This window comes from Rattus rattus, chromosome 14 (genome assembly GCF_011064425.1).
Source record: "Rattus rattus isolate New Zealand chromosome 14, Rrattus_CSIRO_v1, whole genome shotgun sequence".
Lineage (NCBI taxonomy): Eukaryota > Metazoa > Chordata > Mammalia > Rodentia > Muridae > Rattus > Rattus rattus.
The window spans coordinates 53,659,387-53,673,816 of NC_046167.1; the positions used below are offsets into that span (position 1 = coordinate 53,659,387).

Sequence of the window (14,430 nt, forward strand, 5' to 3'; positions counted from 1 at the left end):
GCCAATCTGATTTAGGAAGCCCTTAATTGGGCTTACTTCCCAGATATTTCTACATTGTGTCAAGTTGGAAAAAAAACCCCAACCATTATAACATTTTAATTCTTTGGAAGCCATAGTGGTTGGAGGAATTTCGAGAAGCAATGGATTGCAGTACTATCCCCAAGTTTTCACCTAGAAATTTTCACTTTATGTTCAGAGGGAAAGATACAGTTTTTAATACATTGTAAATCCCAATGCTGTCCAATGCTGTTTAATGGCATTTCTTGTCAACAAAGGGCCACATACTTGATGCTGGTCTGATAGGATTATATGACCTAGTGATGTCATTATTACTTCATTTGATGTAACTCTGTGAAGAAGACAGTCTCTGGGTATTGTATAAAATCTCAAGTCGCTGTGGATTTCAGGAGTGATAAGACTCATTGATAAGCACCTTCAAACACAGAAGGAAAGACACTTGGGAAAGAGAGGCTTTGGAGCAGGAGTAATAATCTGTGAGGAACCAGTTTACCCCTTTGTATAGCAGGACTTTCTTGAACCAGTAGCTTTTTAATATTTTTAAAGTTTAGGCCTTTTTAGTTAGGGCAGTCTCTCGGACAGCTGTCTAGCTTAATCTGACCAATCCTGGCACTATGTCCTGACATATGGCTAGCTCTATCTCTCTGCTCTGCTTTGGTTTGTCCACTAATGTGTCCACTCCTGTGTCTCATTTCTTCTTTCAGCACCCCTCACTGCTCCCTCTCTTTCTGCCCTCCACTTCATGCCCAACCATTGGTTGTCATATCTTTGTTATAGACAATTAGATATAATTCTAGATTCCCCTAGGCTAGTGAGGAAAGATGAAAATTTACAAGGTAAGACACAAGTAAATGGGTCATAGAAATAACAATATCATGATCCTACCAGCACTTAGCTCTCTGCTGGTACAGAATTAACAATATACAGAGACACACCTTCACACAATGTACCCCAACACCTTCCAACCAGGACTTCTTTTAACTGCCTCTCAGAACCAGAACTGCAATAACATCAGACAGTTTACATCTTGACCTGGGCTGAGTACCTCCTATCATTCCCTAAAGAAATCTGAAAGTTTTGGCTCATAAAACCATTTATCACTTCTTTGCAGGGTAGCCATGTTAATTAAATCCTCTTTCTGCTTTTCAGTTGACACATCAGAGTGGATAGCAAAACCGAGTCTGCTGTGAGCTCTGAATCAGGGCTTTTACCCTAAAACACTAGTATACATTCCACTCACATGTCTATAACCTGAATGTCACAATTCCCTGTTATCACCAGCATAAATAGATTATAATGAAGACTTATTTCAACATCCCTGCACCCTTCTTTCTTTATTCATTCCAACCCTGAGGAAGGTTATCCTACCTTAGACTCTTGTTCTTTAGGGTCTGGTATGGTTGAGCCTATCTTAGTTCCCCATAATAAATATATTCATATTAGTTAAATGAAGATTTACTCTGAATACCAACTTTTCTCTGAATTTGGTTTTCACTACCACATTGGCTAAATACCACCTTGGGTAGAGACAGGGGCCATTGTGAAAAGGACCATGATCCTGTACTACCTAGGTTGTCAAGGTGGTGCCACTGTCATCTTGTACTACTTAGGTTGTCAAGGTGATCCTGTACTATGTAGGTTATCTGGCTGAATTTTTTCCTTATTACCTTAATCTTTCCTATCGTTGAGGACAGGATCCTAGAAGTCACAAGTCCATTTTCAGGATTACCTGAAACTGGTTAGGTACAAAATAATACAGAGTGGTCTCCAGACAACCTTTCATTTCATAATAATTTTGCAAGCTGAATGATACATGGCTACTGCTAAGACTGCTGACAATTTGCCATGGAATAACAATGAAAAGAGGAAAAGAGTTAACATCCAAATTCTTGGGAAACTCCACTATTCCAAGAAGACTTGAATATTATCCCCACTTAAACCATCCTGTATTTATTTTACTTTCTACACAATCTACAACTTCCTGCTCTCTTGTGAGTTGAGAAGTTGATTTGAGAGTTTCTCTCACAGATCTTTTATTCTCAACCAAGAATGGAAGGTTCAATGTTGTTCACCCAGCAGCTAATCTTGTTGATTCCAGGAGGGAAAAAGGCTCATTTTAGTTTTCAAAAATTGATAAGAAAGCAAGAGCAGGGGAGCCATCAAGTTTGTGTTGGAATAGCCCATTTCAGAACAAGTATAGGGAGAGATGAATTACCAGCTCCAACTCTCCATTTCCCCATAGGCGGCTGCAGCTTTGCACATCAGTGCTTCTCCTTTGGCCATGGGAAAACCAGACACCAGGCATCAGTTTCCTTCAGCTGGGTCCCAAAGATTACAGAATCGAGCTGTCCCAGTCAGTGCTTACCACAAAGATGCAGAGCCCCAGATGGAAACGTGAGCCTCTCTCTAGAAGCCTAGAAGTCAGCCTCTCCTTCCCTGAGCCTACAACTGGAACAGGGAGAAGGGTGATGAAAAATGTCAAAGATGGTGTAACCTGCATGCTGGGACATGCTCAGTATCTGGCTCATAAGTGTCTGTCTGTGGCAGGCATGGCTAACACCACGACCTATTGGCAAACACTGAGTGTCTAACACCCTCCCTCTACCTGTGTATAATATCCTGTCTCCTTCATAAGCAGAAGGCAACAGAGTTCATAGATCAGTGACTTAATAACCCAAGCAGATAGTCCAGATGTTCTGAAGATGAGTGAGGCAAGGCCATAATGAGCTGAGGCTCTAAACACCTGGAATTATATCAGATTTCACTCACAGAACATCGTTAAGTCAAATGTTGGCTCCATCCCAGTGCAGGGCCATGATCATGTGATGGGCAGTCAGGTTTAACCTGCCCAAATGCACCCCATGGCCTTAAAAGTGACTCCACCTATTCCTCTGTTTCAGTGAGAATAAATGATAGCTATTGGATACCACAGAATTTGGTGTGGGTTGATCCACAGCTGTGTTGTAGCAACAAAGGGGAATGGCACAGATTTTATTCAGAGAGCAGTGGTGCCTGAAGCAAAAGGCTTCCAAGTTCCAGACCTGCATGGGCAACTTATCTTTTGTCTTTTTTTTTTTTTTCTTTTTTTCGGAGCTGGGGACCGAACCCAGGGCCTTGCGCTTGCTAGGCAAGCGCTCTACCGCTGAGCTAAATCCCCAACCCCTCTGCATGGGCAACAAAGTCATTTAAATCAAGGGCGTGTCTGAGGATGTAGCTCAGTGGTAAGGTGCTTGCTTGTCCTTCATGAGGCCCTGAGTTTGACTCGTCCAACATCTTAAAATTAAAAAGAAAAAACAATGTACTCACCAATCTAAAGTATGTCTTTCTTACAATGACTCTCAGCCATTAACCCTAGTAAAGTCTGCATCCCCTCAAGTGCACATATAGCTCAGCTTAAGGACTGCTGGTCTAGAGACCAAAAGCTATGGCATTTGGAGGGAGTATGTGAGAGAGGTTTATGGACAGCTCCAGCATTCTTGAGTTGGCCATTGTGGTGGAAGAGCAAGTTCATAAATAACTATGAAAGACAACATCAGATACAGACTGGAGAATGGAAATAAGAAGTCATAGCTAAGTCAGAAGCTTTCTAGAATCACATGGATTAGATGACACGCGTTAAGGACAGTGCCACCTAGTGGCTATGCACATAGGCTTGTAGTTATACAGTTGACTTGGTTGGACTCTCATTCTTACCTGTGGAGGAGACATGGACCTGCTGTGTATCCTCTGGGGCCCTGTTCCATCTCATTTATAAATAGGGACATGAAAATACCTATTCTACAGTTTCTTCTGAAGGTCATCTAGCTAATCCATGCAGAAGAATTAGCACCTTGTCAGCATCTGACGAATATTAGTTATTACTATGTAAGATGTTGGGAATCAGACTTGCTATGACTGCGATAGAAAGTTGACATGACCTAGGTGACTTCAAATATATCATCTCATGGCACCAGAGATCAGAAAGCCAAGATTACAGTGTCAGTAGGATGGGCATCTTTGAAAGTTCAAAAAAGAATCTATCTTTGCCTCTTCCAGCTCCTGGTATTCTTTGGCCAGTGGTCACATGATGGCAGTCCCCCTTTCTGTGGTCCCACTGCCTCTTCTTCTTCTTTTTAAAAAATATCATTTATTTAATGTATTGTACACTGTCACTGTCTTCAGACACACAAGAAGATGGCATCAGATTCCATTACAGATGGTTGTGAGCTACCATGTGGTTGCTGGGAATTGAACTTACGACCTCTGGAAGAACAGTCAGTGCTTTTAACCACTGAGCCATCTCTCCAACCCACCTCCTCCTCTTCTGACTCTGTAATTTCCCTGTTCATTCAGATAAGGACACTTGTTAATGGGTGTAGAGATGAACTTTATCCTGTTCAAACTTGCTCCATATTGTATAAAACAAGGGCACTCAGTCTGTGCCTTTCCCTGAGTAACTCCATTAAAAAAATAAGCACATAAACATCAGGTATTGGGTCCATTTTTACTACAAATCCGAGGCAGAATGACTCTATCTTGTGTGTATATGTATGTGCGGGTAAATAATCACAACTTGTCTAGCATAAACCACGCCACAGACTGATAGATAACTTGCTAAAATACCAAACTGAGTCAGGAGCACATGAATACATGGATGTGCCAAAATCATATGAGAGAATCAAATGAATCTATAATTGCCTATGGCCACATCTATCAGGCAAATTTACAAATACTTGGTCTATTATAGTCAACAAAACTGACATAATTGTGACTTTATTGATATTTTGACATTGCGGGAATTCACAATTGTGTTCATCTACATTTTTGACAGAGAAAACAGCACTAGGTTTAGGGGTCCATCTGGACAACCCTCAATGACTTCCTCATCCCAACATTCTTTATTATACCTGCAGAGACCCTTTGTCCAAATGAGGTCATGCCCATAATTTTCAGGGATTAGGGAGCAGAAATGTCTTTGTGGAGGCCAACAACGAGTACACTGGAAGCTCAGATGGAAAATGTTCTAGCTTTATTTTTATTGTTGTGATAAAATAGCCCAACCAAAAGACATTTGCAGAGGAGTTTATTCAGCTCACAGTTTCAGGCCATAGTCCATTACTGGGGGGATGTCAGGCTGTAATTTAAAGTATCTGACCACACCACATCTACATACTTAAGTAAAGAGAAATTAATGCACCATGTTACTTCCTTTCAGGTTTTTCTCAACTAGTTTTTTCCTCTTAAACACAGTTAATAGCCCAGCCTAGGGAATGGTGCTGCCCACAATGGGCTGGATTTTCCTATACTAATCAAAGATTAAGAAAATTCCCCATATACATGTCCATAGACCGGCCTGATATAGTCAACTTTTCAATTGACTATAGATTTTTAGATTCTAAGTTGTGAAAACATAACATTTAAAACTAATCATTTCATAAGTACAGTAGAAGCTATACTGACAGAAATTCCTACAGAAGAGAAGGTCCCTGGAATTGGGAACAATGTGTGGAATGAGAGGTAGCATGTTCTACCTCCAAGGATATTGGTTTTCCTTATCAAAGAATTGTGACAGGAAGTTCAAAGCAGATTCTTGACCAATGACTTCAGAGAAATCACTTGAAAAAATGACTGGTTGATCACACCAGTTATTGATTTCCATTAATAATATATAATCGTTACTGCTGATGTTGTCCATATTTCAGATAATTTATTTTGTATTTTTTCAATAAAACATTTGTACATTCCTAGTACTGAATGCAAAAGCCATAGATTGTGTCCTGATTTCAAGTCAAAACACTCGGCATTTATACTAGATTCTGTTACAGTCAGGAATACAGTGCTGGCATGACCGGATGAGATGTTCAGAAGCAGCCTTTCTGTGGAATAAGAATAACTTTATACAAAATAGAGAAATATCTAATTGTGTGACAACCTTTGTATAATAAAATTTTGTTTAAAGTTAAAAAAAGACATAAAAGGAAACTAGTCATTACAGCATAGAAGGGCAGAAAATGTGGTAGATGATAAGGGGGCTACTTTGTACTAATTGGGAAGGTGGACGGACAATGGTGCATTTCTCAGATGTATTGGGTTTGACATAATCCATCCAAGTAGAGTGCTCCATAATGGCTCTGTCCAGGGGAAAGCCACATATTACCCAGGACAACATGACACCACTGAGTGGAGAACAGTATGTGATAAGTTCAAAATTGGGGGGAGTGTAGCCAACAGAAGAGGCTTCAGTTACCCGGAGTGTGAAAGCTTCCAGACATAAAAGGCTGCCAGGATGCCAAGGTTGGGCATCCAGTGTCCTCACTACCTTCATCCACTTTACTGCTCTTGAGCTAACTTCCTGGGGATATCCCCCCAAATCAATCAATCCTTTGAAGGCTTACTCTTCATGCAAGCTTCATGGGCACCTGGGTGGGTCTGTTTCTGGTATTTGGAGAGAAGTTGAGCCTTTCCCATTCCTCCCCCAGCCCCCACATATAGTATCATTATGCAGTTCTTACAGGTGAGAGTATGACTTTCTTTTCATAGTCAGAACACTATCTGTCAAAGTGGTTAAATATCTACTCAGCTCTTCCTCTGCTTTGTCACACAGGACCGCTGTGGTAATAGGAGGATGTAAATCAACTCTGAAGGGAGTGATTAAAGTTTACGGATAATTGTGCTATCAATTGAGATAAGTTATCACATGTTATTTGCATATGTAAAGGCCACCCTAGGAATAATCCGGCTTCTCCGTTTTTGAATTAATATTTGGAAAGAAGAGAGCAATTAAACTATTCCAGAGAGGGAAATCTGCCAAGTCCCAATGACAGTGTTTGGCTTTAAGTTCTGAAGAGAAATTAAGAAGCATAGTATCAGGTAGGTCAGGAGGACTGAGAAGGACATTTGGAGCAAGAGAAATCATCCATGGACTTGATTTCCAACCTTTTATTTGTGTTGGGGTGGGGTGGGGGTGGTGAATGTCACGGGTCCTTTTCAAGGTCTGTTCTTCCCTGGCAAACACACAGAAGCACATGGAATTCCCATAACACCTTGCAGTGTACTCTGCCTCCCTGAAGCCCACTCACAAGTTCCTGAAAGGACCTGGGGATGCCAGCAAAGCTCTGGGGAAGGCATACTCAGAACACTGGGACTACAAGCTCAGTCGGAACAGATGACTGGTATACAAGAAGAGTCTATAGAGGGAAACACTAAACAAGCCCTCTGGCTTCACATGCTCTTGGTTATTTCTTTTACTACCAGGATTGGAAGCTCTATAGCCAAGTGACACATGACTATTAGCATTGTGTTGGTCACATTCTGAACTTGAGGCGTAATGCTAAAAGTTGTCTAAAATATTTTGCAGAAACTTGGAGGTTAGTTCAAACCAACTGAAAATATCAACCCTGTCCCTGACACCACACAGGTGTTCAATGGGAGACTCTTGACTTGAACAAGCCAGACAGAACTATATCTCCATTAGAGCTTGCTAACGAAGCTTTCCCTGGACAGTGTCTTATGAAAAACTAAGGGGTGTGACTAAGGATGTGTGCACCACTAATCTCCACTCTTTTCTCTGCACCTCCAATGAGCTCTCTCTACACCTTGGAACATGCTGTTTCTTTACCCCCATAAGGACTCCTGAACTGCCCTTAAGGAGGCTCACTTTCTCATCTCCACTCAGTTGGCTACCTCATAGAAGAGCTCTTTCTCTTATGAAATTATTTATTTCAATGACTAGTATTCTGAAAGACAGGTTTAGGAACAGTTGGGAAGCAAGCTAGAGAAGCTTGGGTGCTAGGGTAAGGGGCTATTGCCGTGTTCTGTATTGTTTTTTCCAAGCAAGGCTGCTAAATATTTTGGGAAGAAGGCCCACCCAAGAATTGATCCTAGATCTGGGGGATGCTACCTTTCTAGCTTTAGTATCTCATCTTCGATAATGGGGATAATAAGACCTTGCTTTCCTATTTCAAGGGAATGGTCTCACATCAGTATGAGAACACATTGAGATGCGTTGGTAAATGTATTTGTGGAAAAAAACCCTTCCAGGTTAATAAAGGATAAATTGATGTTTTTAGAACATTAATTAGGTTGAAACCTGATAGGGGTACTCACTTAAAGCCCTCAATTATGGGGAGGGAACTCTTAATGGTTTGATGTAATCACAATCAAGGGAAGAGAATGAAAAATTCTGAAGACAGATAACAAGGCCAACCAAGTGGTGAGAACGCATTGGTTTTGAAGCACAGAAAAATAGTCCAGGCAGATCATTGCCTTTGAATGTGAATGGAGAGGCTCTGGTTAAAGGTATCAATAACACATACACCCTGCAAATTCTTTCAGTGGTCTTTTTTTCCAAAACCAGATGCTGAATAAATTAGGATCTCTGTGAATTATAGAATATTAAATTTTATGTTGGTCAAGTTGGTCTCTCATGCCTGGAATGAGTGAATGATTGGATCTATTGGGAGCAATGTAGATGATCTTCACCATAGACTCGTGAGAAAGATTTTGGCAAACAATCTCAGGTAAGAACAAAACCCAGCAACAGCCTTTGTCATACTCTTTGAATGGGAAAATTTACCTGTCTGTTTCCCTGAAAACTGCCTAGTATATGGGACGTTTTCTTATATTATATGTCAAGAAATGAATATCACTTGTTCACCACTGTTGCTTGTGAGGGTATCCTCAAAGATACTTAATAGGACCTGTTGAGACTTCCAAAGGTCATATTTTTGGAAGAAGACAGGAGAAATTGAACCATTTTCCCCCTGGGAGAAAGAAAGAGGTTGAAAATATGCTACACACAAGAGTCAAGTGAGATCATCCTTGTAGTGTAGTGAGAGAGCTCATTGTTTGGGGTCTAGAGGGACCTTGATGTTGGAAACTAAATTATAAACTTGGGGGTTGCTGTCTCTATGCAGGCGAGGGCAGGCACAAGATGAGGCAAGAGCCTGTGATTGGGCAGTGAAAAGGGAAGGTGGGCTGAGAAGTTTACAGATGGCGCAGAGAGACGAGAGATCAAAGAAGGAAGGAATATGGAGGAAGAGAAAGATGATGCAGATTCTGTGTAGCTTTAAATAGCCATAGGTAGCTATGAATATCTTATAAGGGATGGACAATTACAGGACAATTTGTCTTATCTAGATGGGTAATTTATATCAATATCAATTGGCTCTGAGTTCAATGTGGGGATGTTTTGTGGTATGAGAATTTACTGATATAAATCTGATTGATAAATTACAAGCCTCTAGAGTTTTGATTTTTACTGGGTTACAGGGATTTGTGACGGCTAACCATAGGGGGCAGATGGCTGGGAATGTGAGCTGAATCTGCAGCAAGAGAGCCGAGAGATGGGCAGACCAGACATGGGGTTAGCCATGGAAGCAGCAAGACCGCTGGGGTTGGACAGAAGCAGGTGCTAGTGTGGGATGATGCCTTTATTTAATATTTCTCACAACATAAACTAAAACGTTAATTGGGTTCAGTTTTGATGATTGCTTTGCCCCCAAATTCCTGTAACTAGTCCACACTTCATTCAGCTAAACCTTGCCTCCTTTAAGAAGGGCCCTGAAGCTCTTAAGTAGGTCCCCCTCTACCCAGGGACATTCTGCCATATTGCCCAGAATCACTTGTTTCTGTGTGTGTGCATGTACAAATGCACATGTGGAGAACAGAAGGCAACTTTGGATATTGTTCCTCAAGTATTTTGAGACAGAATGTGTAGAGGCCTAGATCCCACTAAGTAGGCTAGGCTAACTAGCTGAACCCCAGAGATATACCCGTTCACCTGTTTCTGCCGCCCAGTGCTGAGTTTAATAGAATAGCATCACACAGACTGCTTTTGTTTTTGTTTTAACAAGGGTTCTGGGGATTGAACTTAGAACCTCCTGCTTGCAAGAACAGCACTTGGCCACCCCAAGGGTACTGTACCTCTAGTGCACTCAGCTGTCCAGGCAAAGACTTTCTGTTCTACTCAAAATGTGAAAACCAAGCACAGCCCTCTTCTTATTGGCAGCAGACCTTACCGGCTGGGAGAGCCCCCAAGAAGTAGAGATAGGTCTTTGACGTCTTAGCCTTGAGAAAACAAGCCTATAAATTTGATGCTACATCATGAGCACAGCAAGGAACTAACTGTACCACGCCTGCTGTTAATATTGAATGGGGAAGTGCAGAAGTTTAATCAAGGAAAACAACCTGGCAAGAAAGTATGGAACATTAATTATTGATAGATCTGAAGAGCCTCAAAAATATTTAAAATGAGGATTTTCATCAGGTCATTCTGGTGTCTATGCCCTGGATGAATACTTGTGGCAGGGCACTTGCAAATGTCACTGAGTTGAGACTCTGAAGACCTAGAAGAGGACATGATCCCTAAGTGGACAAGACCAAGGCTCACCATGGTCACTGAGTAATTTCTCTGCCTGTTCTTAGCTGTGCAGTCTTCATGCACTGTGTCTCCCACTGTTGAAATTATGTGGTAAAAGGGCTGGTTCTTCCTTGAATCATTTTCTTTCTCCTTAGGACCACAGAAGAAGCTAGAAACAGTCACAGGCCTGATTTGGGACAAAGGGACCTTATAGAGGGCATATCTGCCACAGCCTTACTTCCATTCTTCTGTCCTCTCTCTTCTCATGCTTCTGGAGCGAAGAGGCTCTGAGGACCTCAAAGAAGGCAGAGGCACAGATGAAAGGAGTCTGGGTCCTGAAATGCCACATGAAAGGCAGCCACACCAAAAACCGTCTGTGGTTGTAAATAGAGAATGCTCTTTCGTTGAGATGCGCCATTGATCTGCAACTGAAAATAAGTTATTGTGGCTAATATGGATTTCTTTTCTTTATACCATGAAGGCTAATAATGACAGCTGCTGCAGATATTAAAATATCAGAGGAAATTGTACAAGAAATCACTTGAGGAGCAACACCTCCTCCTCATCTGGTGAAGCATCCTGGTTGCAGATTCACTGACACTCAACTACTCACCCCTGTCCCCCGACATGGTGAAATCCTGTGATTAGCTACATTTCTTTTATTTGATTACCTAGAGTTTCCCCCTCAAATGTTTCATTTCTCTGAGAAAAATCCTATTTCTTACTGCCTTTCCCCCCTGATATAGGGTTCCACTTAAGCAAAAAAGAGCCCAGGTTCCATTTTCCTTTGTGCTGCCTTCTGAGTGCTTAAATTACAGGCATAGTCCACTAAGGCTGCAGAGATTGTGAGGTTTTCAGTGTAGTTTATTCCTCCCTCAAATCTCACTACAATTTGACTCCTAGTACAGCAGTAGTGGTGAGATGGAACCTTGTGCAAGTGGTCGAGTCATGAGGGCTCTGGCTAACAAATCAATTGGTGTATTCATAGATTAATAAAGAGATGGACTAATTAATGGGTGTGGCTTCACTGGAAAAGGTAGCTCTCTTCAATATGTCTACTTGCTCTGGAAGTTGATGCCCTTGCCATGTTATGGTATAAGAATAAGGACTTCCAGCATTCATGAATGTGACCTAAGCAAATCTCTGTTTGTTATCATATTCAGTTGTATTCACTATTCAAATATTTAGCTGTAGCAATAGAAAACGGGCTAAGATACTTACTTAGGGGACAAAAAACCCTTAAAACCCATTGAATGGAAATATCTCCCCACTGGAAATCATTGTTACATTCCATATCTTTCTCCCCACATTTGTTTTGGCATATATAATTTTATCCTCATTGAGAATATAATACACATATGGTCTGGAAGTTTGTGTTGTGCATTTTCTTGCACCCATCATAAACTCATCAGCAAAAGTGCTCTAGAGCCATGGCCTTTGAGAGTTCTATTCTATTTCATTGTAAGGACTTCTCATACTGTGTTTTAAAAGTCTATTTCAGGGTTTTGTTTTTTTTAATTGTAAAAAGTATTGCAGTGCACATATTTGTAAGCTTTGAATTGGTTCCTTTGCAGTCTGAATTCATTGTGCTATTCTGATTCTGGGCTTGGATGATACATCACAGACCGTTTTGGATTCTTTGGGTACAGTCTGGTTCCTGGAATGTGTCCTAGTTAGCTTTCTATTGCTGTGATAAAAACTGGCCGAAGGGATAGGAAAGGATTTATTCTGCTTACACATTCCAGGTCATAGCATACTGAAGGCAGCCAAGTCAGGAATAAAATGCAGGAATCTGGAACTGAAGCAGAGGTCGTGGAAGAATGCTGCTTACTGGGTTGCTCTCTATTGATTGTTCAGACTGCTTCCTTTATTTTTTCCCATTAACTTATTTACTTATTCACTTCACATCTCAATCACAGCTCCCCTATTCTCCCTCACAGAGCCCCTCCCCATGTTTTCTTCCCCTTCTCCTCTGAGAAGGGGGAAGACTACCCCCCCAACCCACCCTGGCATGTCAAGTCACTGAAAGACTAGGTACATCCTTGCCCACTGAGGTGAGGCAAAGCAGTTAGAGGAACAGAATGAACAGACAAGTAACAGAGTCAGGGACCGCCTCTGCTCCAGTTGTTTGGGTACTCACAAGAAGACCAACTGTACCTCTGCTATACATGTGCAGGGGGCTTAGGTCTAGCCCATGTATGCTCTTCGGTTGGTGGTTCAGTCTCTTGGAGCCCCCCAGGGGTCTTCCTGTGGAGTCCCTATCCTCTCTAGATCCCTCAATCCTTCCCCTAACTCTTCCACAAGACTTCCTGTACTCTGCCTAATGTTTGGCTGTGGGTCTCTGCATCTGTTTCTGTCAGTTGCTGGTACAGTCCTCAGAGCCTTTCAGAGGACTGTTATGCTAGGTTCCTGGCTGCAAGTATAACAAAGTATCATTAACAGTATCAGGACTCTTTTTCCATTTCTCTTCGCCATGGGATGAGTCTTAAGTTGGGCTATTCTTTGGTTGGCCACTCCCCCAGTCCCTGCTCTATCTATGTCCCTGCACTTCTTACAGGTAGGACAAATTTTGGGTCAGAGGTTTTCTGAGCAGAATGATGTCCTTAGCCCTCCACTGGGAGTCCTGCCTGACTACAAGAGATGGCCACTTCAGGCTCCAAATCCCCCACTGTTGGAAGTCTCAGCTAGAGTTACCCTCATAGACTTCCTGGAGCCTCCCCCATCCCAGGTCTCTGGCACATTCTAGAGATGCTCCCACCACCTGCCACTGATTTCTTTTTATCTTCTGACTCTCTCTCTCTCTCTCTCTCTCTCTCTCTCTCTCTCTCTCTCTCTCTCTCTCTCTCTCTGGCTCTCCTAAGACCTTGTCCACCTCACCCCCCCCCATTTTCCTCCCCTCCCCCTCCCACTCTGTTCTTTCCCTCCATCTACCTCTGATGACTCTTTTATTTCCCCTTCTGAGTGAGATTCAAGCATCCTCCCTTGGGCTAGTAATCTGTATTGTGGCTGCAACCTGCTTTTATATGGTACCTAGGATCATTTGCCCAGGGGTGGTACTATATACAGTGAGATGGACCATTTCACATCAACCATTAAGAAATCTCTTATGCCCCACGGACACTTGCCTATAAACCAATCTGATGGAGGCACTTCCTCAAATAAGATTTCCTCTTCCTAAATATTTCTAGGTTTATGTCAAGCTGAGAAAACAAAACAAAACAAAACACAGCACAGCATAGACTGTAACGGCATCAGTATCCAAGGGCTCCTGGAAAGAGTAGATGACATGTTTGGAGACCAGAGTGAAATCCCTTTTCACACTGACTCGTTAGGTACAGGTGCATAACTGTCTGAGGATGAGGGATGTGGTGCTTAATTACAGGTGCCAGCTTAAAAACTAAGAGGTCTAGGAATGCCTGGAAAAGTATTATTTCTGGGTATGCTTATGAATGTGTTTCCAGAAAAGAAAAGTTGCCACTTCAGTCTATAGACCAAGCTAGGAAGAGTCACCTTTTTTCAATGCAGTGGACTCCATCTAAGCCATGTAAGATCTGGAACGAAACAGAAAGTATAGAAAAGGTGATTATTTCTTTCTTTCACTCCCTCATCCCTCCTCCATCTTCTCCTCATCTCCTGATACCCTCTCTCTCTCTCTTCTCCCTTTTCTTTCTCTTGCCACAATCATCTCCTGACCTTCAGCATCAGTGTTTGAGGTTCTCCAGCCTTCAGATCTGGGACTTGCACAACTAGATCCACAGGTCTTCGGCATTTGAACATGGATTGAACCATTCTACCAACTTTTCTTATTCGAAACTTTGTAGATGAATCATCCTGAGATGTCTCAGTTTCCAGTCATCAAGCTAATACCCCCCTAAGAAGTTTCCTGATCTGTCTTCATATCTATCATTTATCTATCAGTAGTCTATTATCTATCTGTCATCTATCAATCATTCATCTGTCATCTGTTTACCTAGTGACCATCCATCCATCCATCCTATCATTTACCCAGATACATGATTCTGTCCTTCTAGAGAAGTTTGATTAATACATGGGCAATGGGGTATTCTCTCCAA

At 41.9% G+C, this 14,430-nt stretch overlaps 1 pseudogene; it reads left to right on the forward strand.

Annotated features, from left to right (window-relative positions):
• The first annotated feature begins 839 nt into the window (after nucleotides 1–839).
• Nucleotides 840–14,430, forward strand: part of LOC116883227 — a 57,860-nt pseudogene continuing 44,269 nt past the window's right edge.